Here is a 6,000-nt window from a genome sequence, read left to right on the forward strand (position 1 = left end):
GTTTATAGTGTCTTTAAAGTTCTCGCACAACCTCATAGACCGTCTCTCTTGAAAACAGGTGTCAGTGGAATTGCCCATCTAAAATACAGGCTCTATGATATTTTAAAAACCGGAATTTTTAAAATTATATTTTTATTTTAATTTTTTTCAAAACTAAATTGATAGTAAGTATAAAGATATTGTAAATAATGGATTAAGAAGTAAATGACAAACATAAATTTAATAATTTGATGTATTTTTTTTGGTTTTCGGTTAGAAAAATTTTATTCGTCGCGAAAACATTTAGGGGGAAAAGGTTAACATTTTGTAATTTTGAATATTATTATATCATTGTACTCAGAATTAAATTTCCTATCTAAAAATGCTTAGATGTATTTTTTTACATTTTCGGTTCGAAAAGTATTTTTTTTTGTCGCCCAAACATTCAGAGAGAAAAGGCTAACATCTTATGCGTAATTTTAAATATTATTAAAATCAATGACATTAATACTATAGACTGCTGATCGTAATGCTAAAATCAAATATGAAGTGGCAAAAATTGAAGTGACTGGTGGCCATTTTGTGTATGGACCTCCAAAGAAACATATAAATTTTAAGATTTTTATTATGTTTTATATTTATAATATATAAATACATTTATAATATATTCTAAATTATTGTTTATATATGTTTTACTAGATGAATAAAAAAACATTTTTAGAGCAAGCAAATTATGGTTATACTGTTTTGATTATTGCTTAATGAATATCTTTAAGATTTATTTAGAGTAATCAAGTTAGAATAAATACCCTTTATAGTGATAAGAATATAATTAAACATTGTGTTCTTTATTAACATTTACAGAGTAAATAAAGGTGATGTTTAATACTTAATGAATATTATTAAGATTTATTTAAACTAATCAAGTTAGAATAAATACTGATAAATTCCTTAATTAATAATTCAGCCAATGATAATAATTATATGTTAGTAAAAATTAAAAACTATGGTGGATTGATAGTACCATCACAAAGGGCATCAACTTTATGCCAACTTACAGAGAACTCATTAAGGGCTTTTGAATAAATGAATGCAATAATTAAAAACAAAAATTAGAATGCTTTTCAAAAATATTAACCTGCAAGATCATATGTATGATCAAGAGGTAGGAATAAGTTATTATCAAATTATAATAAGACTTATTATAAAAAGGTATTTACAATCATTACTTGATTTAATAAAAATTTATATACAGATACCTACATATACATATGCACCATTATGTAAATAAATTAAATTGGATGTTAGGTAAAAACTAAACAAAACAGTACTTTTTCAAGGGCAATAAAACAAGTAATATAAAAATATGTTATTATTTATAGGTGAAGGAAAATTTATGGTGAAAATTTGTAGGAAAAAATTTTACACTTTATACCATCTACTTTATTGGTTATGATAATACATTTATTTTATTAGATGTAAATATAACATATATATATTATTTGTATTTATTATTGTAAAAATTTAAATGATTATTTTTTCGCGATATATATATTCATTATTGATTTTTGTGTTTTTGTTAAATTTAAAGAAATATATTTGGAAATGGATAGTTATTAATTATTAAGGAATAATATAATTCAAAGGAAAAAATAAAAAGGCTTATAAATTATAATCTAAAGGAATTATAAAATATAATCTCAAATTATATCAAGAATTTTTTTTTATATAATTCAAAATATTGATCAAAAATCATGTATATTCAATCTTGTTTTCTGAGCAATCTAAAAATAGAAATATGTGATAAATTTCATAATAGATTCCAAATCACATGTTACATAGCTCTTTTTCGTAGGAAATCTGCAATAAATAATTTTTACAAAGAAAATAGATTAATAATATAAATTGCATCTTCATATATTAAATATATTATATTAAACTCTGACAAAAATTAGAAATCAATATTTAATTTGAGATATCATATTATGAAAGGAAATTTTGCTTCCTGAACAATATTTTTGGTTACAGCCATATGCCCATTGGCGTACGCAGCGGAAGGGGGAAAAGGGGGACAACCCCCCCCCCCCCCCCCAAAGCCAAAAATGCAGATGCCGGATATATTTTTCAAAAATATTATTGTTTATATTAATTTATATTTGTTAATATTTATTCGTTTATTATCACATTTATCTACTAAGTTATTTTATCAATTAATTTCGATTTCAAGAAAATAATCCGTAATATTTACTTATTATTTTCAAATTTTTAGTGGCTTAATATTTATCTACCATTTTCAAATTTCTAGTCAAATAATTATTATTTCTGAAACTTCTTGTCCAACAGGGAAAAAGAAATTGCAACCTTGTCCAGCGAGATAGAGTCTCTGCCATCAAGCAGTAACAGCTTTTAAGGAGTTAGAAGAGCCAATTATTTGCTATTACTGAAATATCACAATGGCCTGAAAGAAATATTTCCTCAGAAGCAAGAAAATTATTGGATTCAATGCTTATTCCAAATTTTATTTCTCATTAGAATGTATTATTTAATTATACAACTATTTTAAGTATTACTTTTCAAAAACTGTCATAATTGGGAGACTTTGATTTGTAAAATTTGATTTTTGGTAAAGTCAGTATGTATTGCATTTGATGAGTCATTTTTATTTTTATAATTTTATGTTTTAGTTAAATTGGTGAGTCATTGTTATTTTTATAATTTTATGTTTTAGTTTAATCGCGTTAACATTTTATTTTTAGATTTATAAAAGTTAATTATTGTAAAGTCATTATGATGATGGGGTTTAATTATTTATTTGTGATGATTATTGATTCCCTATAAAAGGGAAGCGAAAGTTGTAAATTATCAATTCAATTTCTTTTTTGAATTCATTTTTTTTTTGAATTCATTTTTATTAATTTTTTTTTTAACAATTAATTTTTTTCGATAATCATTATAAAATTATTGTTTGTTTTTTTTTGGTTTGATTATAAATTTATTTTGGATTGAAATAAAGTTGGGATTGCTCGAAATCATTGTGGTGGAAAATTTTAACAATAGAATAAGAAAAACTTTACACGGTCACAACGTAATAGTTGGTGCCGTGACTAAACAGCAAAGGTAAAAACAATTGTTTTTTATAAATTATTTTTGGGAAATATTTTTGTGGAGTGCTGTGGTTGATAAGACCGTCAATTTGTAAAAACAAGAACCGTCAAGAGCAAGTACCGTCAAGAGCAAGTACCGTCAAGAGCAAGTATCGTCAAGAGCAAGTACCGTCAAGAGCAAGTACCGTCAAGAACAAGTACCGTCAAGGACAAGTACCGTGTGTAATAAGCGACCGTTTGATTAAGGAGACTGTCAAGAACAATTACCGTCAAAAGAGGTGACCGTCAAGTGAAAATTTTCAAGACAACGTAGAGTACACGGAAGTGCTGCCAAAATTTTTGCCTATATAAATCTATTAGACGAAAATCCGAAAATTTATTAAAAAGGTAGAATACACGGAAGTGCTGCCCAAATTTTTGCCTATATAAATCTATTAGACGAAAATCGGAAAATTTACTAAAAAAGTAGAGTACACGGAAGTGCTGCCCAAATTTTTGCCTATATAAATCTATTAGAAGAAAATCCGAAAAAGTTTATTAGAAGGCAAGATACACGGAAGTGCTGCCGATTTTTTCAAAAGACGTCATTACACGGAAGAGTTTAAAAATTCGCTGAAAGTATTGATTTTTTTTTTAAAATTGGTAAATGTATATGTGTATTATTGGAGTTTTTACCTTATTGATTTTATCTTATTGTCTGACTTTACAAGTAGTTAAGATATTTTTGGTGAAATAAATTATTAATTTTTTGTGAATATTTTATAAAATATAGTATTGCTAGATTGAGTTACTTGGGAAATAGTTTAGGAAAAATTTAAATACATAAATATTTTAATGAAGAGTTTTAAAATTACGAAGTATGTGGAGTTGCAACATAATGTACTGGGAGCGGTGGTAGTGTTGATGATATGGTTGTGTAGTTTATATTTTGGAAGGAGAATGCGAAGAGAAAGGAGTATTAGGATTCGTGGGCAATCGTTGTGAAGGGCATAATGGAGAGGATGATAGATTGGGGAGAGTTACGTGGTTACCGGTTCAAGAAATAATGAAGGGTTGGGTCAATAATGAAGAAATTGACCGGTTAAAGAACGAGAGGATAGATGACAGACATTTGGACGTATACCGTGGACGTCAAGACATGCCGAGGCCGTTCAGGAGTGGGGGACAGAGAGGTCGGAATGGTAGATGTTATAAATGTGGGGAGATGGGTCATATTGCGGTGAATTGTAGAGATGTCAAATGTTTTGCGTGTGGGGAGATGGGACATATTTCGACATATTGTCCGGGCAGAGCAGAGAGAATACGTTGCGCGAGTTGGGAAGATTTGGACATGTGTTAAAAGATTGCCTAGTGGGAAAGGTAGAAACAAGGGCAGGTTTTCCACAGAGAGGAGAGACTTCGGGGGCCGTGAATATGAGGAGTATGACGGAGATAGCTGGAAAAGGAGGAAAGGATATTGAAGAGGAGATGACGTGTTTCAAATGCCGAGAAAGGGGACATTGGGCCAGAGATTGTGATAAAGATTGACTATATGATGGGAAGGAGAGTAAAATGTTGACCGTGGCGTTAGGAGGAGGCAAGAAAGAGTTGAGAGTTAAAATGTTGCAGCAGGAGGTTCAAAGGGAGTTAACGTATCTGCCGAGTCCGAGGGTATGGTTCGATATAAACGGGAAGATGGTATCTATGTTATTTGATACCGGAGCAGCTATTTCGGTGATAGGATATGAGGATTTTAGAAGACTTTGGCCGAGTAGTAAAATAATTAGAGACGTTATGCAAGTGAGGCAGTTTGATGGATCGGAGATGGAGATGATGGGAAGAGTGCATATTTGGGATGTAGGGAGAGAAGGATGTAAAATGTTGGACTTATGGATAATTAACCGAGACGTTGAGCCGGTGATGGGGTGGGATTGGATTACAAATGTGGGGCCGGAGTATGGATTTTGGGGAGTATTTGCGCGATGGGGAGTATTTGTGGCGATCGAAGAAGATATTCGGGAAGACTTGATAAATATGGTCCGAGAGAATGAGGAGGAGAGAATGTCGGGAGGAAATTTGGAATGGATGGAGGGCCGAGATAATATTGAAGTAGACGAGGGAAGATCCATGTTTTGGGGGGAAAGCGAAGGAAATGGGAGGGAAGATATGTTGGGAGAGGTCCGATTTATGTAGATGGAGAAATAAGAAATGTCCAAGACAATAGATATGGAGTATTGAGGCCGCTGGTTAGTGAGAGGAGTGAGAATTTTGTAGAACAGGGAGTTGCGAAAAATTTGTGGGAGTGTGGAGAGGGAATAAAGGGTGTCCAAAAGGAGGTGGAGAAGTTAGTGGAGAGGTATGGAGAAATATTTGGGGAAGAGTTGGGTTGTCTAAAGGGTTATGAAGTGGAGATTCGGATGAAGGATGGATGCGTACCAAAATTTTGTGCTGTTCGTAGAGTACCTTTTGAATGGAGGCAGGAGGTAGAGAAGGAGTTGGATCGTTGGGTAAAGGAGGGTATCGTGAGTCCGGTTGAATATAGCGAATGGGCGACGCCTTTGGTACCCGTAAAGAAGGCCAATGGGAGTTTGAGGTTGTGTGCGGATTTTCGGGTAACGTTGAATCCATGTGTGGCGGAGGTGAAGTATCCGTTACCCAGGATAGAGGAGATATTGGCCAGTTTAAAGGGGAGCAGATATTTTTCGAAAGTGGATTTTTCGAAAGCGTATTTGCAATTACGGGTAAAAAAAGAGAGGCAGAGGTTGTTGACTACAACAACACCAAAGGGCTTATTTGCTTTTAGAAGGTTCCCGTTTGGGTTGAGCGTATCGGCACCTATGTTTCAACGGACGATGGCGGTAGTTTTTCAGGGATTGGAAGGAGTGTTTAATTATACCATGATGTAAAAATAACAGGGGTTACTCTAGAGCAGAACAAT

The sequence above is a fragment of the Gordionus sp. m RMFG-2023 genome, chromosome 1 (genome assembly GCF_954871325.1).
Source record: "Gordionus sp. m RMFG-2023 chromosome 1, tfGorSpeb1-WG-v2, whole genome shotgun sequence".
NCBI classification, from domain to species: domain Eukaryota; kingdom Metazoa; phylum Nematomorpha; class Gordioida; order Chordodea; family Parachordodidae; genus Gordionus; species Gordionus sp. m RMFG-2023.